The sequence below is a fragment of the Canis lupus genome, chromosome 12 (genome assembly GCF_011100685.1).
Source record: "Canis lupus familiaris isolate Mischka breed German Shepherd chromosome 12, alternate assembly UU_Cfam_GSD_1.0, whole genome shotgun sequence".
In the NCBI taxonomy this organism is placed as follows: Eukaryota; Metazoa; Chordata; class Mammalia; order Carnivora; family Canidae; genus Canis; species Canis lupus.
This window is the reverse complement of record NC_049233.1, coordinates 36,315,259-36,340,290: the sequence shown is the minus strand read 5'-3', so window position 1 is coordinate 36,340,290 and position 25,032 is coordinate 36,315,259. Positions and strand designations below refer to the sequence as shown.

Genomic DNA, 25,032 nt, shown 5'->3' with positions numbered 1-25,032 from the left:
TCTCCACATTCTCATCAACATTTTTTATCCCATCTTTTTTATAATAACCATTTTAACAAATGTAAGCTATCTCACTGTGGTTTTGATTTGCATTTCTCTGATGATTAGCTTTTAATTGGATTATTTTTTATATTGAGTTGTATGAATTCTTGTATATTTTGAATATTAATCTATTATTGCCTTTGTGGTTTGTAAAATATTTTCTCCCATTCTGTAAGCTGTGTTTTCGTTGTGTTATTTTGCTGTGCAGAAGCTTTTTAGTTTGATGTAGCCCCATCTGTTAATTTTGGTTTTGTGGTTGTTTTGTGCTTTTGTTGTCATATCCAAAAAATTGTTGCCAAGACCAATATCAAGAAGCTTTTTTCTTATGTGTCTTCTTGGAGTATTCGGGTGTGAATACTTGTGAGTATTCATGGTTTCAGGTCTTATATTTAAGACTTTAATCCACTTCAAGTTAGCTTTTGTGAGTAGTATAAGATAGGGTTCCAATTTCATCCTTTTGCATGTGATACCCAGTTTTCCCATTATTATTTATTAAAGAGCTATCATTTCCCATTGAGTCTTCTTGGATCCCTTGTAAAACATTAGTTGACTATATTCATGGGTTCTTATCTGGGCTTTTGATTCTATTTTATTGGTCTATGCTTCTATTTTTATGCCAGTACTATGCTGTATTGATTCCTATGGCTTTATATTATAGCTTGAAATCAGGAAGTATGATGTCTCTGGTTTTGTTTCTTCTCAGTTTCTTTAGCTATTCAGGGCCTTTTGTGGTTCCATATAAATTTTAGGACTGTTTTTTTCTGTAAAGGATCTCTTTTGCTGCCCTAGGGGAGCATACTGGAAGATATCCATGGGGTGTGGGGGAGATGTGCATGAGGCACACATAGCATTGAGGGTACCTGTGGACCAATTGGAGAGATCTCCAGGTGCGACATCTCCAACAGCTCTAGAGTGGCACTCTGCACAAATGGGAAGCTGGGTGCTTACTCCCATGCTCTCATTTTACCTCATGAGAGAAATCATGGCCAAAAAGAACTCTTTTGTGACTGAGCTGTGCTGCCTTGGGTGAGGGATGATACAGGTAAAGTGAAAGTGTTACTCTTACTCTCTTTAAGGTGTCTAATCTTGCCTTTTTTGCCCCCTCTAACATTGTGCTAGATCTTCTCAACTGAACTCCTAGACTTCCACAAACACACTCTCATCTGTGGGTGACTGTCTGAATAGGAGTTCTTTTGGAGGAAGACAGTAGAGAACTCATTCTACTATGTTAATAATGTTGGTCCCAAGCAATTCTTCAAGATTGATACTACTATTAATTTATATCTCAAGAATGCTAGGACTTTTAATTACCTTGTCTGCAATTCTTTTGGTCTTTCTGTCAAGGTAACATGAGAGCCATAAAACATTCAAGCATCTAATTGTCACATGTCCAACACAGAAAAGATCTCTTCATGTATCTCTATCTTTTTATTAGTCTCCAGAATATTTTCTCTCAGCTTCTTTTGGCCAGGAATGAATCACAAGCTCAGTCCAAGGTACAGGCTGATTAGAAATTCAAGTATTCAGTATTATCACTCTTCGTTATGGAAAGTAGGTTCTGCCAACAAGACAAAAGAAAGAGAAGAATGGCTATTAGGTGACTAAAGTATCTGCCAAACTAAATGATATTAATTTTTCATTGACTATAGCATATATAGAATGCTACCAATTCTATATATGTTTTACTATATGGAAAACATCATTAATAAATCACTTCATTCCTCCCTGTGGAGCCTGGAAGCAGCTATTCATTATTAATTTTCAACAAAATAACCTGATATAAGAGAAGAAAAAAAGAAGAAACACACCATAGACAATTAAAAGTAGAATTCTAAAATATAATCACACAACCCACAGGACTGTAGGAAAAAGAAAATAAAGACGTGAAAAACAGAGAACAAACAGAAAATCAGAACTGAAATGGCAGACTAAAGCCTAACATATGAATAATTATACTAAATATAAACAAATATCAATAAAAAGCCAGAGATTGGGAAGAGTGGATTTAAAAATATGACTCAATTATATGCTATTTATAAGAAACTCACTTCAAATATAATGATACTGGAAGGCTGAAAGTAAAAGGATGGAAGAGAGCATATCATGCAAACAATATTCAAAAACAAGCAAGAATAGATATATTAATATCAGATTAAGTATATTCAGAACAAAAAAGTTTACCAGAGGGGTGCCTGGAAGGTTCAGTCAGAAGAGCATGTAACTCCTGATCTTGAGTTAGGAGTTCAAGCCCCACATTGCATATAGAGATTACTAAAAAACAAAAACTTAAAAAGCGAAAGTTACCAGAGACAGCATGGGGATTACATACTGATAAAAGGGTCAATTTGTCAAGAATAGCAATCCTACTGTGTATGCTCCAAACAACAAAGCTAAAACACATTTAAAGAAAAAATTTAAAAACTGGAAAGAGAAATAGACAAATCCACCATTATGGTTGAAGACTTTAACAGTCCTCTCAAAAATAAATAGAAAACTAGACAGAAAATCAGCAATGATATTAATTAGCAGAATCAAATTGATATTTATAGAACACTCTATACAACAACAGCATTCTTTTTAAGTGTGCATAGGGATAGTGACTATTTCTATTGGCCTCAACAAGCAAAGTAATTGAAATCATACAAAATATACTCTCTGCAGCCACAATGGAATCAAACTAGAAATCAGCAGCATAAATATCTCCTAACACTTGGACACTAAACCTACACTTCTAATAATCTGTGTGTCAAAGTCTCAAAGGAAATTTTAAAATTACACTTAATTGAATGAAAACACATCAAAGTTTGTGAGACACAGCTAAAGCAGTGCTGAGAAGAAAATATGTAGTACAAAAGGGCTTACCATAGAAAAGAAGAAACATCTCAAATTGATCATCTAAGCACTGGCCTCAAAACCTATGAAAGAAAAAAAAAAATCAGAAAAAAAGGAAATAATAATGATAAAAGCAGACAACACTGAAATTAAAACATTTAAAAATAAAGAAAATCAATGAACAAAGAGCTGGTTCTTTGGAAATATCAATAAAATTCACAAACCTTCAGCAAGACTAAAAAAATGAAAAGACTGAAATTACCAATACAAGAATGAAACAGGGGGATCCCTGGGTGGCTCAGCGGTTCAGCGCCTGCCTTTGGCCCAGGGCGTGATCCTGGAGTCCTGGGATCGAGTCCCATGTCAGGCTCCCAGCATAGAGCCTGCTTCTCCCTCTGCCTGTGTCTCTGCCTCTCTGTCTCTCATTCTCTCTCTCTCTCTCTCTCTCTCTCTCTCTTTCTCTCTATGTCTGTCATGAATAAATAAATAAAATCTTAAAAAAAAAGAATGAAACAGGATATCATTATAGACTCTGGGGACATCAAAAAAAAGTAATTATGAAGTACTAGGAAAAAGTCTACACACATAAATTTGACAGCTTAGTTGAAATGGACCAAATCTTAAAGAAAAAACACACTCTGACATAATTCACCCAATATGAAATAAATAATCTGAATATTCCCAAAATGATTAAGGAAATTAAATTCATAATTTTAAAACTCTCAGAAAAAAAAAATATCAGGACTACATGATTTCACCAGAGAATGTGACCAAATGTTTAGAGAAGTGACACTAATTCTCAACAATCACTTCCAAACGATAGAATAGAAAGAAACACTTCCAACACATTTTATGAAGTAGCATGTCCCCAATACCAAAACCAGACAAAGTATAAGAAAAAGAAAACTCCAGACCAATATCACTCATAAATATAGATGCAAAAATCTTTAACAAAATATTAGGGAAAATAAATTAGCAACATATAAAAAGAATTACACACCCATGGCTCAGTGGGATTTATTCAAGCAACTTGTTCAACATTCAAAAATCAATCAGCATAACACACATACAAATGAAAAATGATACAATGAAAAATATTACATGATTATATCAATTGGTACAGAAAAAAATTTAACAAAATTCAGCACTTAGTCACAATAAAAATTTTCAAGTTCCTTGGCTTGATAAAGAATATCTATAAAAAGCACACAGTTAACATTGTAATTAAGGATAAAAGATGGGATCCCTGGGTGGCGCAGCGGTTTGGCGCCTGCCTTTGGCCCAGGGCGTGATCCCGGAGACCCGGGATCGAATCCCACATCGGGCTCCCGGTGCATGGAGCCTGCTTCTTCCTCTGCCTGTGTCTCTGCCTCCCTCTCTCTCTCTGTAACTATCATAAATAAAAAAATTAAAAAAAAAAAAAAGATAAAAGATTGAATAATTTCCCCTAACTGAGAACCACCCAAGGATGACTTGCTACTACAAGTCTTATTCAACTCAGAGCTGAAATTTTTAGATAATGTAAAAGATGATTAAATATATATATATATATATATAAGGCCCAGAGACCAGTAAAGAGAAATAAAACACTCCTTATTTGCAGATAACATGATTATCTCTTTAGAAAATCTCAATCTACCAAAAACGATGCAGAATTAACAAATGGATTCAGAAATTTGCACAACACAACATAAAAATTAAAAATCAATTGTATTTCTATATACTAGCAATGGACACAAATTAAATATACAATAGCACATTAAATTGCTCAAAAAATGAAATATTTAGGTATAAATCTAACAAGACACATAAAGGACTTGTACACTAAAAACTATAAAATGCTGGCAAAATTAAAGATCTAAATAAGTAGAGAGTTATGCTGTGTTTGTGGACTGGATGGAAGACATAATAGTAAATTTGGCAGTTCTCTTCAAATTTACAAAGTTTTAACACATCTTTATCAAAATAACAGCATGATTTTTTTTCTGTATGTATACAATAGAATTCTGAAGTTTACATGGGAAGGCAAATAAATTAGAATAGCTAAAACAACTTTGAAGAATGAGAATAAAGCAGATGGAATCAATCTACTCAATTTTAAAATTAATAGGCTAGCTACTATAATCAAAACTATATGATACTGACAGAAGGACAGATACATAGATCAATGTCCTACAATAGAGAACTCAAATAGACCTATATAAATATGCCTCCCTCAAGGGAGGAAGAATAGCCTTTTCAACAAATAGTGATGATCAACTAGACATATATAGGTCTATGCTCATGCCTAGGGCAAAAATTAAGTCAAAATGGATCAATAACTTAAATATAAAATGTGTAAGAATGGAACTTGAATTAAAAAACTATTTGAGGGGGGATCCCTGGGTGGCTCAGCGGTTTGGCGCCTGCCTTTGGCCCAGGGCCCGATCCTGGAGTCCCGGGATCGAGTCCCACATTGGGCTCCCGGCATGGAGCCTGCTTCTCTCTCCTCCTGTGTCTCTGCCTCTCTCTCTCTGTCTATGAAAAATAAATAAATCTTTAAAAAAAAAAAAAACTATTTGAGGGCAGCCCGGGTGGCTCAGCAGTTTAGCACTGCCGTCAGCCCAGGGTGTGATCCTGGAGATCCAGGATCAAGTCCCATGTCAAGCTCCCTGCATGGAGCCCCCTTCTCTCTCTGCCTGTGTCTCTGCCTCTCTCTCTCTGTCTCTCATGAATAAATAAATAAAATCTTTAAAAAAATTATTTGAAATCTAGGATTAAAGAGTTTTTAGACTTCACACCAAAAGCACTGTCCATATAAGAAAAATTTGGTAAATTGGACTTCATCAAAATCAAATACTTTTGCTCTGTAAAAATCTGTAACCAGATGAAAATGCAAGCAACAGACAAGGAGAAAATATTTGCAAAACACATATACCACAAAGGACTAGTAGCTAGAATACATAATAAATTCTCAAGACTTAACAGCTAAAAAAAAAGAAAATAATAAGAAATGGGAAAAAGACCTGGACAGATATTTCACTGAAGATTAAATACAGATAGCAAAAAAGCACATGAAAAGGTATTCAACATCATTAGCCATTTAGGAAATGCACAATAAAACCATAATGAGATACCATGACATATCATAATTGCTAAAATAAAAAATACTGACAATACCAGATGTTGGCAAACATGTAGAGAAACCACATCACTCATACGCTGCTAGTGGGAATGTAAAATGATACAGCTCTTCTGAAAAACAGGCATTTCTTAAAAAATTAAACATGCGAGACACCTGGATGGCTCAGTCAGTTAAACATCTGACTCCTGATTTCAGCTGAGGTTATCTCATGGGTCATAGGATTGAGCCCCACATTCACCTCTTTGCTCACTAGGGAGCCTGCTTCTCTCCTTCTCCCTCTCCGTCTGCTCCTCTGGGCTCACTCTTTCTCTCTCACTCTCTCTCTAAAAAATAAATAAATAAATATTTTTTAAAAACCTAAGCATGCAACTACCATACAACCTCATAATTCACATCAGAGAAATGAAAACTTATGCTAACAACACAAGAACTTGTGCACAAATATTTGTAGCAGTTTTATTCATAATAACAACTACTGGAAACAACCCAGATATCTTGAAAGGATGAATGGTTAAAGTGTGGTACATCCATACCAATGTATACTACTTAGCAATAAAAAAGAACAATCTATTGATACATGCAACAATCTGTATGAACTTCCATAGAAGTATGCTGGATAAAAAAAAAAAAAAAACTAATCTCAATAAATTACCTACTGAATGATTCTATTTATATACATCTTGAAATATCAAAACTACAGAAATGGAGAACAGATTAGTGGTTTTCAGGGGTCAAGTAAAGTGAATTGGTGTACAAAAGGGCAACAGGAAGGATTCTTGTGATAGAAATGTTCTATATTTCAGTTATACCAATGTTCACTTCCTGGTTATCTAGTATATATCCTAGTATTATATCCTGGTACTAGAGTTTACAAGATATTACCACTGGGGGAAGTTAGGCAAAGGGTAGGTGCATGGGATCTCTCTATATTACTTCTTACAACTGCATGTGAACTATAATTATCTCAAAAAAAGTTTAATTAAAAATAGGAGATAAGAATGGAATATTGAGAACAACTTTATGAAAGTAAATTTGACAAGTAGATGAAATGAAAGCGCTTCTTGGGAGATACACCATTAAACTCAGTCAAGAAGTAGTATAAATTCAATAGTCCTATAACTATTGAAAAAAATTGAATTTGTAGTCAATACTATTCTACAAAGAAAGCGCCAGGCCTAGATTGCATCACTGGGAAATCCTACCAATATTCAGGTAAGAAATAATGACATTTCCATAAAAACTCTTTGAGGAAGTTGAAGAGAAGGAAATACTTTCCAATTTATTATATGAATCCAACTCTACTTTGATACCAAAGAGAAAATTATCACAAGAAAAAATTACAAATATTCCTTATAAATGCAGATGCAAAAAATGATAACAAAATTTTAGCAAATCCAATCCAGAAATATATATTACATAATACAGCATGACCAATTTAGGTTTATCCCAGAAATGCAAAATTGGTTTAACAATCATTTGAAAAGTAGAACTATATGATTGTCTCAAAAGCTGCAGAAAAAGCATATGACAAAATTCAGCATTCATTTGTGAGATAAAAAAGAACACTTAGCAAACTAGGAATATAAAGGAACCTTCTCAACATACTAAGGCATCTAAAAGACCTACAACTGATATATTTAACAGTGAAGCCTGAATGATGTCCCTTTAAGATCCAAAACAAGACAATGTTGTTTGCTTTGGCCATTTCTATTCAACATTGCACTGGAGCAATAAAATGAGAAGAAGAAACAAAAGTAATCCAGATTGGTGAGGAAAAAAAAAAGAAAAAAAAAACAGTATTTATTTACAGGCAATATGATCATCTATATAGAAAATCTGATGAAATCTACATAGTTACTAAACATCATAAGTTAATTTAGGAAGTTTGCAGGATAAATATACAAAAAATGGATTTTTACATACTAATTATAACTAGAATTTGAAATTTAAAAAAATTTTATAATAGTATCAATTGTTATGAAACATAGTTTTTAACATCAAAATTAAAACCATTTTTTCTTTGAAAGCCATACTTAAGAAAATGAAAAGATAAGGCATAGATTAGGAGAAAGTATCTGCAAACATAATACTGACATTGGGGTTTATATATAGTAAATCTATAATGAATACTATAACACAATCATAATAAAACAACCCAATTATAAAATAGACAAAAGATTTGAGCAGAAAATATACAAATGTAAAATAAGCATATGAAAAGATGTTCAAATTGCTAAATATCAGGGAAATGCAAGTTAAAATCACAATGATATATCATTATACATTCCCTAAAAAAGCTAAAATTTAAAAGACTGCCAATATCAAGTGCTGGTGAGGATGCGGAATTATGTAATCTTCATATATTGTTAGTAGAAGTGGAAAATGGTACTGCTACTTTTGGAAAATTAGTATGATAGTACCATACAAGGTTTTATATACACTTACCATAGGACCCAGCAATTTTTAAAAATATTTTATTTATTTGACAGAGAGAGAGAGAACAAGCAAAGGATGAAGCAGAGGGAGAGGGAGAAGCAGGCTCCTCACTGAGCAGGGAGCCAGATGTGGGGTTTGATCCCAGAACGCCAAGATCATGACCTGAGCAGAAGGTAGATGCTTAACCTACTGGGCCACCCAGGTGCTCTAGGACCCAGCAATTCTATTTCTTGATATTTATTCAAAACAAATGAAAGCATGTCTACATGAAGACTTGTACACAAAGGTTCATTATAGCATCACTCATAATAGCCAAAAACAAAAAATAATATAAATGCTGTTAGCTGGTGAACGGATAAACAATTTGTGATTTATCCATGTAATAGAATACTACTTGACAATAAAAGAAACAAAATATTAATGTATACAACATGGATGAACCCCCGAACCATTATGCTAAAAAAGCACAGAAGTCAAATTCAAAATATTAATATAAATTCATTTATATGAAATTCTAGAAGAAAAAAAAATTGAAATGGCAGATATCAGGGCAGTGGTTGCCTGTGGCCAAAGATCACAGGAAGTGAACACTGTAGAAGTATATGAGAAAACTTTTTAGGGTGATTTTGGTGGTGGTTACAGAACTCTGTATCATTAACAAAATTCAGCCAACTGTGCATTTAAAATAGGTAAATTTTAATGTATAAAAACTATATTTCAATTAAGCTGAGATAATAAATGATAGATAGATAGATAGATAGATAGATAGATAGATAGATAGATAGATAGAGGTAACCAACAGCAATGTCTCTCAAAATGGTCTTCTGACTGCTATAACTTACCTGTCTTAGTAGTCTACTCAAATTTGAAAACTTTTGCCAGCACTCTCCTTCTAATCCACCATGGCACCTAGTTTGTACATCCAGTTGTTTGGTTGGTGTCCATCCTCTATCAGGTAAAACAACTTGGTAAAATGCGACTTTTCAAGGGTATCTAGGTATCAAGGGTACCTAATTCATTTAGGATTAAAGGGATGCCTGCAAAAGGTTCCTCACTTGATAGTTTTAAAATGGACAAGCACTTTCTCATGCAGTTCTGTAATTTCTCACTTTCATTGTGAGTCCTACTGAACATAATAATCATTATTATAGTACCTTTGTTGGCACCATACAAAATATAATACTTTCCATAGATGGGCCCCAAATGTACATCTGGTTTCTTTCTTTTTCTTGTTTTGTTTTTTAAGTCTTTGATGAAGTTTGGAACTTCTGACTCATAGACCCTTTGCAAAGGCAGACTCTTTTTTCCCTCCCTTTTTGTGAGACTTAAGAATGGTTTACTTCTTTTATATGCATATTTCTATTTACCATATTTTAAATGATTTGTCTAATATTTTGACAGCTATTCTTGCAATGGATTATTTTTTTTTAATTTTTTTTTTTATTTATTTATGATAGTCACAGAGAGAGAGAGAGGTGCAGAGACACAGGCAGAGGGAGAAGCAGGCTCCATGCACCGGGAGCCCGATGTGGGATTCGATCCCGGGTCTCCAGGATCGCGCCCTGGGCCAAAGGCAGGCGCCAAACCGCTGCGCCACCCAGGGATCCCGCAATGGATTATTTTTAACTTATCCTAGAATCTTCTGAGAAAAGTAAAGAAAATTCAAATTTGCTCTACTTTCATACTGACTTCTTTGAACATGGGGTAAATATAACTATATGATAAATACTAAATTATAATCATTGGCAAATTTTTTTAAATACAAATATGAGCAGAAAGTAAAAAGCAAAATTCCTAGCAGCATATATCATATGAGAGAATGAATACATGATCCAATAGTCAGTATTTATAAGACATACAATAATGACAGTTGAAAAGAAAAAGAAAATTACTTCAATTCTCAAGAAGCTTACAATCTCAGTGCTGAGACAAAACATAATTGTATAAAATATTTAGTCAGTATTTAGTATAATATTTTATTTTCTATTATGTGATTTGAATTTATATTACATGCATACATCTGGGGGAAAAATGTTTCACCTGCTCTTTCCCAGAACTTACTTAAAACAAGTTAATATTAGATTTCTTTTCACCTAGACCTGTCTACTGAAACTGGCATAGAACAAGATATGTATAAAAAGTTTTTCTAAAAGAATTATTATCTTGTGATATAAGAAAAACATTATACAAGAAGTAATATAAGATGAATAATAGTAAAGTTTCTTTTTAAAGTGATTCAAATATAAGGGAAAAAAAGGATAGTTTTGACTCTCAAAATTACTTGAAAATTCTATATACGTTTGTGTGAATATAATAAATATACTCTTTTTATTGACTATATTTGACATACAACATGGAAATTTAAGGTATACAACATGTTAATTTGTTACATTCATACATTGTCATATTATTTTCATTGTTGAGATAATTAGCATCTCTATCACATTACATAATTATCCTTTTCAAGTGGTTAGAATAATTAGTAGTCTATTAGTAAGTTTGTTGATCACAACACAATATCACTGTCACACTTTAGATCTCTATTCACTCCTCCTCATAAATCTGTGCCTTTAAATGTTTGCTCTTTGTCTATCATAATCACCATTTTAATCTGTTTCTAGAAGTTTGGCTTTTTAAGATTCCACACAGAGTGATATCATAGAGTACTTGTCTTTCTCTACCTGATGTATCTCACTTAACATAATATGCTCAAGGTCCATCCATGTTGTCACAAATGATAGGATGTCCTCCTTTCTCATGACTGAATAATATTCCATTGCGCGCACGCGCGCACACACACACACACACCCCAGATCTTCTTTATCCATTTATCCATTCATCCATTGATGAGCACTTCGGTTGTCTCCAAATCTTGGTTATTGTGAATAATGCTGTAATAAACAGAAGTCCAGGTATCCCTTTGAAATTCTGTTTTTATTTCCTTCAGATATATACCCAGAAGTGGAACTGCTAGATCATATGGAGTTCTATTTTTTAATTTTCTAAGGAACCTCCATATTTTTTTGCATAGTGGATGAAACAATTTACATTCCCACCGATAGTGTACACGACTTCTGTTTTCTCCACATTCTCCCCAGTACTTGTTATCTCTCATCTTCTTGATAATAGCTATTCTCCCAGGTGTGAGATATCTCATTGTGGTTTTGATTTACATTTATTTGATGATTAGTGGTGTTTATATTTTCTAATTATTTAACATTCTAGGCTTCTAAAATGACTCATTAAATAAGTCTGTTTTGTTCTCCCCAAATAACAGAGAATATGAAAATTCTATGGCCTAATAGTAGTTCTCACAAATCACTAGAATTGGCTGTATAAATGAAAACTTTTTTTCGCACAGGATATAAACAGAATATTTTAAAAGATATATAACTGCACAAGATTAGAGGCTCTAAAGTTCAATTTGGGGAAAAACAGGAGAAAAGAAGTCAAAATATTAACTGAAATGAAAAACAGAAAGAGAAGTTTGCCTGCTACACTGATTCATAATTTTCTGTTAATGTGAATGCTACAACTCTAAGAACATTGACAGTAGATACTATATCTTACTCATTTTGCATTCTTCCACTGAATATGGCACCTAGAGCCTAATTACCTAATTGCTAAGAATGCATAGATAGGTTAATGACTACTTTCTCTCTGTCTCTGTCTCTTTCACACATACACATACACACACACACACACACACACACACACACAGGACAACAAAATCCAGAACAGAACAGTGACATATGGTGGGACTCAGGCAAATATGATGCTTTTTAAATTATCTTTTGTTATGATTTAAGTATTTGCAAAGTATTTCATAATTGACCAAAAGCAGATATACTTTTGAAGATGTAAAGTAAAACATTTAGAAACTAGCAATTTCATGATTTTATAGAAATTTAAGTAATGGTTGGCCCAGAATGAAAAGGAGTCACATGGACATTTTGCTAACTTCATGTACTAGAACATTAGCCCTGGCAGAGGTCTGTGCTCCCAAGTGACTGAGTTCTAGGGAGTGGAATGTGTGTGAAAGTGACATGTGATCCTTCTGGCCTGGCCCAGAAGCTCCTCTCACATGTGTGCATTTTGCTCTTTGGAGCTCTTGTACTCTCTTGGCCAAATGGGCCAGAGACAACCATAGTGGTTAGAAGTCATGTATCAAAGATGATAAAGCCTCTGTCAGCCTCAGTTACTGATTGATCCCAAAGAGAATTTCTGGTCCCATTGATCAGAAATACCACCTCAAACTGTTATGTGAATAAGAAATTGACTTCTATTGTATTTGAACCACACACATTTTGAGTTTATCTGAAAAACACCTGGCATTAGCATCATACACCACTTTTCAAATATACCTTACATATTTGCCTAAAGTCATTCATTCCATTTTCATCTGACAACAGTTTTATTCAGCTACTCATCATGATGGTTATGAAGGACAAGGAAATCAGTAAGACATACTTTTTGTCACCAAAGAATTCCCAAACTGGTTAGAAAAGGAAATAGGCAAACAGTACAGGTTACTGCAGAATACAACCTTGTGTACTATGTAAGTGTAGGAGGAACCATACAAGTTGAGAGCTGGGCAGGTGACAGATCAAGGAAAGATTTCTAGATCAGGTGATATTTCAGCTACATTTTCAAGGATCAGGAAAGTTCATCAAGAAGGGGAGGGTATTTTGGGGCAAGGTTCCAGTCAGTTTGGTGCATGGTAGGTTTGGGGAGCTGTCTGTCTTTATGAAAGCCCTAGGCATGTGGTGTGGAGAGAGGAATTTGTGAAGCAGGAGAGAAGAAAACATGCAGTTATGGAAGGGGATACCCAAAGCTGCTGTAGCATCTATAGTTTGTGTCTGAAATGCCAAAATGCAATTAACTGCAGACCTCCTGAGAGGCATTTGGTACTGACCATAAATAGGTTACACTGAGCAAGGAATGTTCCAATATCTGACCAAATGTTCTGAAGTATTTAACAAATAATTTCTATATACCTTCTGTCAAAGCAAAAATATAGCAAACAATATAAAGGTTTTCTGCAAAAGCCAGCTTAGTTTTTGTTCAGTTTTTTTTTCTTTTCTTAACTTTTGTATAACATATCAGAGCAAATTATTTTTGATCTGCAGCTTCATTTGCTAAAGAAGGAAGTAAAATAAGTAAATAATTTTGCTACTGAGTTGTTTCCATTGGGAGATATATGGATACAAACATATCAATGTTAAGACTATGTGGATAGCATGTTCAGTGAATAGTGAACATGATAGCATTTTTTTTAAGATTTTATTTATTTGAGAGAGTGAGAGAGCATGAGTGGGAGAGAAGGAGAGTGAGAAACAGACTTCCCGCTGAGCAGGGAGCCCAATGCAGGGCTCTATCCCAGGAGATCATGACCTGAGCCAAAGGCAGATGCTTAATGGAGCGCCCCAACAGTAGCATTTTATAGTTAGAAAAATAGGTATGTTTATTCCACTTCAATTACCTGGTGCCCAGAAGATAACATACACAGGATACAAACACATGGAATACCTACATGGAGGAGAGGGGAGAAAAGGATTCTGACTTAGAAGAAAAAATCTAGTTCCCCTAATTTTTCATTAGATATGACACATCAGAAGTCACGCACATCACTGATAATTCCATAGTAGTTGGGGGTCCAGGATGAGTCTTATACTTATTCATTAGATGGAAAGCTGCCCTTCGTTCTTGGAGATGAAAAATGTGGTCTTCTCTAAGGGACAGCTGTAACCCACATGTACTTTGCTAATCACGCATAGCCTTGAAAAGAATCTGAATCCTTTTCCTTAATTTTGTCATGGCTTTTTGGCCACCACCTGCTGAGTTCCTGAGGCTCACCCTAGGAATTCTGTGGCCCTATTTCTTTCCTTAATAAACTTTTTTCTCAAGGCCAGAGATTAAAGAGCCCCTTTCCTGAATATATGCAGAGCAGGTGGGGGTGGTGGGGGCTCTGCAGCTGCTGCAGGGGCTGCACTTCAAGTCTGAAATGACAAAATGAAAGCAGCTGTGGGCCTCTTAGAGGTCTTTTGGCACAGAGTACAAACAGGTCACCCTGGGAAGTGAAAGCTCTCATTAGGTTAAAGTGCTGTGTTCCACATTTGATGATCACACACGTTCCACACACTGTTCTGTTGGGAAGTATTTTTTTAAAAAACAATGCTTATGTTCACAGGCAGAAAAGCAAAGAGAAAAAGAAAAAATTCCCATTAGTAACACCAAGTTCCAAAAAATCAACCATTTGAATCATAGGAAAAATTGCAATATTTCATTTTATTTTACCGGGCTAGATGTCTTTATACCTGTGGGACCCAGGAAATTGAACAAAATCCCTTACCCCTGGACAAGCAGAGCAGACTGACTCTATTTTGGGCTGCACCGGCCTTGTGCTGACCTGCTTATTACTTAGGGCACTGCCCACCCTAATCAAAGACCAGGACACACCCTAATTGGAAATCCGGCTCAGGGATATGCCCCGCCTTAGTCAATGACCAGGACATACCCTAATCGGAAATCCGGCTCAGTGGACCAGCATGACTGTGCAACTTTCTGCGTATCCCATTGGCCACTGGCCCCTATTAGTTGCTAAGCCTGTTAGTCTTGGGGTCCAAGTCCCTGCTCCGCTGCGTCGGGTATACTTGATCCCAGGCTAGAGCTTGTAAATAAACCCTCGTGTGATTGCATCGGTGTCAGCTCCTCGGCGGTTTCTCGGATTCACAATCTTGGGCGCAAGAATACCCAGATGACATAGTCAATAATCCTAGGTAATATGGAAATCCATAGATAGCTAGGGGACTGCCATTACTCTAACAATGACCTAAATATATATGAGAGAGAGAAATCAGATTTCCAGATAAGAAAAAAAAAAGCTGAAAGAAGGAGGAAGAAAAGAGGAAGAGAAGGGGAAAAAACCCTCAAATACTTAAAGTTAAAATTAAGTTAAATCATAATGCTATACACTAGAAAAATAGTTTTCAAAGTATTTGTTGCTGTCCCTGGACCAGCAACACTTGGGAACATGTTAGAAATGTTCATCTTCAGGCTTCACCCCAGACCTATTGCATCAGAGGACCCTGCATTATAACACAACCTCCAGGTGATTCTGATGGACTCCAAACTTTAGGAGCTACAATAAAGTTTTAAGTTTTAATAACTAGTCCTAAAACTATGATTTTAGCTAAAACAGGTGGGATTTGATTAATGGGTATTAGGTGATTGAATAAGCACATTGGGTGGGATTAAAAAGTGTTTAGGAATAGAAGGAAGATATAATAAAATGACTTATTTTATTTTGACTTACATTATTTAAATTTACATTTGTAAGTAACAAAGTCTTCTGAACTTGTTAGAACAATGGAATGTGGAGAGAAGAGGTAAAGGCACTGACCTCCCCTGAGCCTGAATGCCAGGATGATCTGTGCCCTTCTTCTAAGCTAGACATGTCTTTTTCCCTTTTACTCATTGAAAACTCCTGCCATAGTGAGCCAGTGTACTGACTGGAGTATTTTTATATCTTTCAGAAGAACTAGGGTAGGAAAAAATGCTGAAAAACACTAGATTCAAATATAACTCCAATGATAATAAAAATAGCTACAAATTATTTCATGCTCCTTTATACCAGCACTGCACTGAAAACTTTAAAATTTTTAGCTTTAATCCCCACAACAACTCCCTAAATTGAGCATTATCCCCATTCACTAGCTAGTAAACTATGATGTGGAAAGATTAAGTAAATAATGTAAGGCTCCACACTTAGAGCTGGTATGGTTCAGATGTTTGAAGTCCAGCCCAGAGCGCACGTCTTTTTCTCAGAAACAGTGTTTGGGGTTCAGTGGAGAACTTATGGCTGAAGACATAGAACTGGTCATCACTGATACATAGTAAACATTTAAAATTTTTCCAAAAGATAAAAATTTGTACTTATGTTCACAGGCAGAAAAGCAAGGAGAAAAGCAAAAATTCACATTAGTAACACCAAGCTTTCAAAATTCAACCATTTGGATCAAACAAGAGATGTGAACTAAGGACAGATGCCTAGGGAAATGACAACATTTAAGGGCTAAGATTTGGGTGACCACCTTTGGTTTGCTCAGGACTGAGGGGTTTCCTAGGATAGGAGATTTTTGGTGCTAAATGTGGGATAGTCCCCAGGGGAAAAAAAAAATGGAATGATTAGCTACCCTGTAAGTGGCAAAATAAGAGCCAGCAAAAGAGAATGAGGAGCAAATAGCTAAAGAATGGGGCATGGTGTCACAAAGACTGAATAGGTCTAGAACATTCAGAAGTAAATTCTCATTAGCTTCAATGACTTCAAAGAAGTCAAGAGTAAGAAGATGGAAAAAGGAGAGCATTTCAATCAAGCAGTGGTGGCCAAAGCCAATTTGTAGGCTTGAAAAATAAATGGTTGATGAAGAAGAGGTTGATGATGAAGAAGTCACAAATTATAAGAAAAGAAACATTCACCAGGGATGCCTGAGTGGTACAGTCAGTTAAAGCATCCAACTCTTGCTTTCAGTTCAGGCTGTGGTCTCACGGTCAGAGTTCAGCATGGAGTCTGCTTAAGATTCTTTCTCCCTCTAGCTCTGCTCCTCTGCATCAGGCTCTCTGGCTCTGTTTCTTTCTCTAAAATAAATTATAAAAACCTTTTTAAAAAATCAGTTTAAGAGAGAGGTAGGGTTAGAGAAAGAAAGATTATAGCCTGTGTACTAAGAATAGGGCATCCATAAGCACATTTTTAAACTGAGAAGAGAAAAAGTCAGAGACTGGCTTACCATATCAGAGATGAAGATTCATGGTTATAGTGACATACCACAAGAGATAAACATGGAAACTACCTCATACCCTTTTTATAAAAAGATGCAACACGTACCAAATAGAATCTGGGTGTTTTGTTTTGTTTTGTTTTAATTAACATAGGGTATCTGTTAGGGACCAGGTTCTACGACCAGTACATTCATTTATGCTATCGCATTAAATCTCTGAAGGAGTCAGTCTCAAGAGAAATTTATTGACAGCAATATCTAAAAGTAAATATGTTTTCTTGAGAACTATAAAAAAGTAGATCAAATTTACTACACTAGATACATTCACATTTCAAATGGTTTGCTTAACATTAACAAAGGTCCCTCTGAGTGGTGCCATGTTTATATAAATAATCATAAAGCTAGTTCTTATGAAGTACAATTTGTCCTTCCTATTCACTGCTGGAAGTCCAGAAGACATAATTTTATTTGTAAATATTAGCATTATTTTCTTTTTAATCTACTTCAGTTTAAAGTTAAAATAGATTCAGGAAAAGTGACCTACACCCAAAATTTTATCTGTAGCTGCCTAATTTACATACATTCCAGATAAAGAAAAAAACCCTTATATTTAAAAATAAGTCTCTCTTTACTTAAAATTATTTGTTCTAGTGTCTTATGCCATCTAAGTTCAGTATATGCTTTATAACTAAGTAAAGAATTTAATTATTTTATCTGTATAAAACAGTGGATATAACTTCTGGACAATATCTTAAGAGTTGTGAATTACCTACAAATGCTCACCAAAAATGAACTCAAATAGAAAGATTCCATAAATTAGGCAAATAACTCAATGTAATTTATGTTACAGAGCAGGGGCTAAGCAAAGGTTAATTCCCCTCGGCTTAGAATTGTACAGACCATCTTAAGAAGCTTTTCTTGGGATGCCTGGGTGGCTCAGCGGTTGACATCTGCCTTTGGCTTGGGGTGTGATCCTGGAGTCCTGGGATCGAGTCCCACATCAGGCTTCCTGCATGGAGCCTGCTTCTCCCTCTACCTATGTCTCTGCCTCTCTCTCTTTGTGTGTCTCTCATGAATAAATAAATAAAATCTTTTTTTTTTTAAAAAGGAGCTTTTCTTATACTGAATCAATGATTTATTTGATTTCTGTTCCCAGTCATCAAAAAAGTTAGTTCAATTTACAGAAAAAGTCTGTATCAATTTTTTTCTAGAGAGTTTTTTTTTCCCATTTACATATATTTGTATGTCAACATACTTCATTATGCCAAATCACTTTCAAATATTTTAGATTGTCAACACCATCAGTTTTGGTTTAAAGGCCATAAAAACCACAAGGAATAAATAAAAAATAAATAAATAAATATAATATCTATTTAAAATAGTTTGTGTAGACACAAGCATGACAATAGAGCTTAGAAATAGTTCATACATAATATTTCTTAAATGGCAGTGATAGTGATATCAATATTAAATAATACCTTGAGTTATAGTAACCACACTACTAAATTATATTAATAGGTATATTATTAGCATTTTACATTTTCTTCTTAATATAATAGTTCAGAAGAGCTGAATGTTCTGTACCCAAGAATTTCACAATATTTTAATCACTGGATTGTAACAGAAATGGAGATTTTTAGACTGCATAGAATTACAAAGGTCAACTTCAAAGGTCAAAGAATCAACTGATGATTAATTCATCAATAAAAACAAAGGACTTCATTTTTACACACTAGACTATTTGACTGATTCAAAATCCAATAATAACTACCATGGTACTGGCTCCTACGAAACCCCATCTGTTTTTATTTCATAAGGTATACACAACAATATAAAACCATAATTACAGTTAAAAAGTCACTATTTGTAATTAAAATATTAGATCACAGAAACACCTTAATTCTAGACCTTTCAGCCTTACTTATTTTTTTAAGATTTTATTAATTTATTCATGGGAGACAGAGAGAGAGAGAGAAAGAGAGAGAGAGAGAGAGGCAGACATACGGGCAGAGGGAGAAGCAGGCTCCATGAAGGGAGCCCGATGTGGGACTTGATCCCGGGTCTCCAGGATCACATTCTGGGCTGAAGGTGGCGCTAAACCGCTGAGCCACCCGGGCTGCCCCAGCCTTACTTTCAATGGGCTGAAGTATTCAAGTAAACATTGCAACTGTATAAATATTAAAAAAAATGTAACTGTGAGTTGACAAATAAAAATAGAATTGTAATGATAATGAAACACTATGCATAGTAAATGCCTTAAAGAGATTACAGTCCAGTCATATAGAATATTTTAAAACTTGGATTTTCTAACAATCCAAGAGATTCTAGTGTATTATTTATTCTCTATAATTTCTAACATTGTCATTCATTCAACAAGAACCATTGCTTGCCAGCCACTATGCTGTGAGCTAAATGGAATAAGTGGGTGAGTGCCACTGTAGGAAGCCTTGATTGACTGGTAAACCAGAAGGTAACAACCAAAATATTGCAATGTCTACAATAAAAAGGCAACCTATTGGAAAAGCCATCTGCGTATATAATTGAGTTCAGTGAAGTCCTCAACTAGAAGAAATTATGGTTAGGAATTTTGCTAAACAAATCTAAAATAAGTATTATAATAAGAAGCATGTGTGTTATATTACACTTTGTCCTCCAAAAAAATGTCACAGAACATCAAAGCTATAAATTTTCATAGGTATTTTTGTTAGGACACTAAATTATTTTAATATTTTGCAACTCCCATCTGTTATAAATCTTAGAAAATATTCACTGGATAATCCTTTGTCATTAATGAAAGAGCTGCCAAAATGGTACTAACTCTCAAACTGGTATTAATTATTGAAATATAATAAAATTTGTTATAAAAGAAATTCTTACTTCCCTACCTTTCTCCAAAAATCACAAATAGAAAACCTTAGAAATTAGATAATACATTACTATAGTGGTTAGCAAGACTGAAGTGACTAGAGGGTTTACATTTATTCTTTTTTTTATAGGAAGGAGCTGAATTTGGGAATACTACATTAGTTTCTACCATAGAAGAAAAAAGCTTTCACCATCTGATGTATTTTTGGGTTTTTTTTTTCTCTTTTCAACATGCACCTCCTGCTATTAAAGGGGAGAATACATGATCCCCAAATATGCCACTTTGACAGATAGATTATTTTGAGCTGAAAGCAAATCAAAACCCAGCAGAGCCAAGAAAACTTTTCTCTCTCCTTTAACTACCCAAAAGAATTTAGTTGGGGGGCCTGGCTCACAGAAGGAGCTATTATCAGAGATAATTTTGATCTGAATGACCTACCTGCCCAGCAGCGCAAACATCTCATTACCAAACATCTGCTCTTTTTTAGTCTTCCAATTAAAGTATAGATGACACACAATGTTACATTAGTTTCAGGTATATAACATAGTGATTTACAATTCTATACATTATGCTATGCTTACTACTAAAGTGTACCTACTATCTGTCCTTATACAACAGTATTACAATATCACTGACTATATTCCTTATGCTGTACCTTTTATCCCATGACTTACTCATTTCATAACCAGAAGCCTGCATCTCCTCCTCCCCTTCACCCATTTTGCCCATCCTCCCACCCCCTTCCCCAAAGATAAATTATCAGTTTATTCTTTGTATTTATGGGTCTATTTCTGCTTTTTGTTTGTTTTGTTTTTTAAATTTCACATAAAGTGAAATTATATGGTATTTGTCTGACTTACTTCATTTAGCATAATATCCTCTCAGTCCATCCATGTTGTCACAAATGGCAAAACATCTGCTCTTTCTTATCATCCTGTGAATCACCCCCTCCTTCCCCTCAAAGCCCCAGGCCCCTATCCCATTCTTTAGCTCAGGATGGCACATAAATTTCAGTTGTCTGACTTGTCTTTAGGTCTTATATTCTCATGAGGATCCTATTATATAAACAATTAAATTGTTTTATTCCTGTTAATCTGCCTTATTATCAATTTGCCAGCCAAAGAACCTAGAAGGATAAAGGAAAAATTTTCCTCCCCAACAGTATTTAACTATATTTTATTGCATAAATCAATTACTCTCCTTTCCCTCCTTTAGTCTTTCTCCAACTATTGTATTCTGTCTCTCAGCAACCCTTCATGACCTTCCTAAATAAGTAGCAGTATAAGATTCAAAAAAACATTTATCAACTGCTTTACCATTTCTTTTACCTACTCACATTCCTTCTCCTTCAGACTTTTTTATGAAAAATGGAAAAAATTCCCACCAGTCTGTCACTGGAGATTGAGACTATTGTTTGTATCTGAGAATAACACAAGATGTAAACATTTTTGTACCTAAACTAGTTGGTCATTGTCAAAAATATTTAGAGAAATTTTTGAAGGGCTCAGCCCTGGTTTTAATTGTTCCCACATCAGACAAGCTATCCAGAGTTAGTAAAAGAATCAGGAATTACAGGGTCAGGGAGTGCTTGGATTATAATCAATTCACTATTGCTATTTCTTCTTGTTAACACAAGGATGCCAGTGTTTTAAGCTAGTTCCGTTAGCAAAATAAATGCTAATAGGCTTAAAATACACTCAAATGTGAAGGCTCACCAGCCCATCTTCCATCACAGTTTCTACAGTTCTCTGAGGGAGGACAATCCATTACTTTGCAGCCTGGCTTAATCAAGTAAACTGACCTCACTTGTGTTCGTAGTGTCACAAATCTTAACTCTTGTGTTACTTTAAAATTCTTCATGTGTAGTCATTTTCCTAAATGCCAGCCATATCACATTTGGAATTTTGACCCTTTCCTTCCCCATAAACTTCATCACTGCCAGGAATTGGGCAATTTCTTCTTTCTTTTTCAAATCTCAATTGTCTGGTCAGTTATACCTTAATTGCACTCAACCTCTAAAGACAACTACCTAGACTGTCTTCAGGGACCCTACATTTACCTGAAAGTTTCTTTTGCAACTCATGTGCTCTGCTGGACTTCAGATCCACTCAGTTCCATCCTATTCCAACTTTCCCCAACCTTCTTTAGGAAATTAGTCCTTTATAAACCATATTAACCTAACCTCTTTGCCCTCTAGCTCTCAACTATTTAGGCAATGGAGAGTATGAAAGCCAAAAAAAATTCACCTCTCAAATCTCCAAATGCAGTATAGGAGTTAACTGACAGCCCCAGCTGCTGCATTCTGAAATCCATCATTGCATCTTTGTCAGGGTCACATTTCCCATGGGCTACCTCCAAGCAGTTATTGAGGATAGCAGAAAAACTAAGAGAGGTCTATTCCTACAAGACCCAATACTTCTCTGATGAATGGCTTTGGCTTATGGACTTCCCAATGGCTTTTTTAAAACTTTATTTGAACTGCATCAGAGTCTGACTTGCCCTATCAAATAGTCCGTCCTCCCTTCTTTCTATAGGTGTTAGAAGGTAGTCTGACAACCCTCATAGCCTCCTCTTGTTCCCTCTCTATTTTCTCTCATAGGCATTTTCCCCAGTATATCTACTGCATGACTAATTTCATTTTAGTGTCTCCCTCTTAGAAGACCTAAATTAAAAAAAGGATAAGAAAAGATAAGAGTATTCATTTGCTTGAATTCTTCACTGTTGGGCCACAGGTTGGAAGCTCCTACTAAGTTCACTCTCTGATAGCTGCAGAATCTGGGCTGTGGTAACTGTTAACTTGTTTTTTCAGACCTATGATGGGTAGCCACTCCATTCCAGTTGCCAACTCTAGATGCTTCACCATCCTATTAGTTATACCTTTAACCTTGTCCATGTCTTTTTCCCTTTACTAAATTCTCTTCAATCAACCCATTTTTCTAACTTTTTAAAGTATGTTTAAATGTATAGAAAAATAACAAAAAATAATTTTAGAAGCCCAGTATGCCTCCCACTCATATTTTCCAATATTGAATACATTGGTGTTCTGTATGTGTGTGCATGTGTGTGTGTAATAATTTGGTGGTGTATTTCCTAAAAACAAAAATGTTTTCTTTACATATCCATAGAATGATTATAAAAATAATGAAAAATTTAACATTAATGCAACATTATTTTCTAACCTATAGATCTTATTCAAATTTTCCCAATTGATCTAATAATTGTTCCCTATAGAAAAAAAAAAACTCTGGTTGAGGTCTGAATCCAGGAACACATATTGCATAATCACTCCACATACAGTATCTATTATCTTTCTGGATGTTAAAATTTTAAATATCTAGTACCAAGACAGGTCCAAAGAAATAAAACATCAAAACTGGATTCTAGGATCAGTTTGTGTACATATTTAGTGGGCATATGGATAACCTTCCCACTTGGTGGGGAAGGACCATAGGACATTAATAATCCATGGCTTGAAATAGCCTCAGGATGATTCAGATTATCAGTGGTGGTATTGAAGAGAATGCAAGTAGAGAAAAGGCATCGAAAAATCAAGTGAATGAGCATTTAGTTGCTGTGATGACAATAGCTATTATAAAAGAGGTATCATATGATGGCTTCTCCTGATAATCCTAGAGAACATCATAGGAAAAAAAGACAAATTAAAAGTTACAAATGCACAAAAGGGCATAGGTCTAAAATCAGAAAGCCCCTGTAACAGATTTAAAGGAGTCCCTTATCTGTATCCACAGAGTAGATATGGCCAAAGATCAAGTACAAAGCCTGAGTGTAGGGGTTTAAGAGTTGCAACACCAGACAAATGAGTAACTTTGACATGTCTCTTATTCCAAGGCAAGAACATTGTTGAGGAAGGAGAGACATGGGATGAAAATATTGATAAGATAAGGCTGGGAACTTTGAGTCTTTAAATCTCTCAGGACTGTTCCTACCAACAGAAGCAGGTCAGGGCCTTCTGGAGAGAAATCAACATTCTCCTATCACCAGGGTCAGCTGACTGAAAAGAAAATGCCTATTCCTCTGAGAACCTATCCCCAACAACCTTCATTGTCTCCAGGTCCATATGAAAGTCAGATTCCAGCATAGCCTAGTCACAGTAGAATAAGACCTGGCACAGACAGAGATATTTTATGCAACTAAAGAACTACAGGATATTGGCAACATAAACCAGCAGGAATCTGGGGAGTATGTACAAGCGGATGGATTCTAATATTATATTACAATGGCACAAATAAATAGATAAGTAAATCACCCAGGATTTGAGACTTAATATATGTGTATAATAGTTATAGTCACCTAAGTTGATCATTTGAACTTAGACTTAACTGTGGCTTATAATCAATGAGACTGAAATTACAGAACTTAAACCTCTAACATTCTGTGAAAGAAGGAATCCAAAATTCCATGAGGATGAGAATGTTTGGCGCGATCAATTTGTGCACATCTTGTTCAGCCACTTCCTAATCTTAACCCCTGGGAGGGCTCAGGGGACACCCTTTCACAAGGGCCCTGAAGAATGCATTGGTGACAGAGGCAACAACATTCCTGCAAAGCTCTGTGAAATCTGTCTCCTGTAGATCATAGAAGATGGGGAGGGATGCTACAAAGGAATAAAGCTCTCTGATTTTAATGGCAATCATGGGATCCTGGCATGGTAGGAACCAAGAAAGAGGTACCACTTGCCAGGACCACATCAAGTGCAGGGACAGGGTAGTATTCAGAGTATTCTGACTCACAAATATCTGTGGCAATGGCTAACTGATCATGGGATACCTCAGAATAAAATCATTGAAGGTGCAGGTTAATATTTATAAATGGGGAATTCAAGGCCTAGTAGGTAGCAACCTGACTCCAGTCACCCTTATGAGAATTCTCAGCCTCTTACAAGTTGTTAAGCTTGTACCAGTTCACAGAGCCTCTTGAATCAGAAAAACAGGTTC

The 25,032-nt window shown here is 35.2% G+C and overlaps 1 long non-coding RNA gene across 1 annotated transcript in view; it reads right to left on the bottom strand.

The window, feature by feature from the left end:
• Positions 1 to 283: 283 nt before the first annotated feature.
• Positions 284 to 25,032, bottom strand: part of LOC111098317 — a 100,367-nt gene continuing 75,618 nt past the window's right edge. Inside the window, exons 3-4 of the long non-coding RNA XR_005367921.1 lie at positions 2,224 to 2,957; positions 284 to 1,600 (exon numbers count right to left, since the gene is read on the bottom strand). This is a non-coding gene — a long non-coding RNA (uncharacterized LOC111098317). The remainder of the gene's footprint in view (positions 1,601 to 2,223; positions 2,958 to 25,032) is intronic.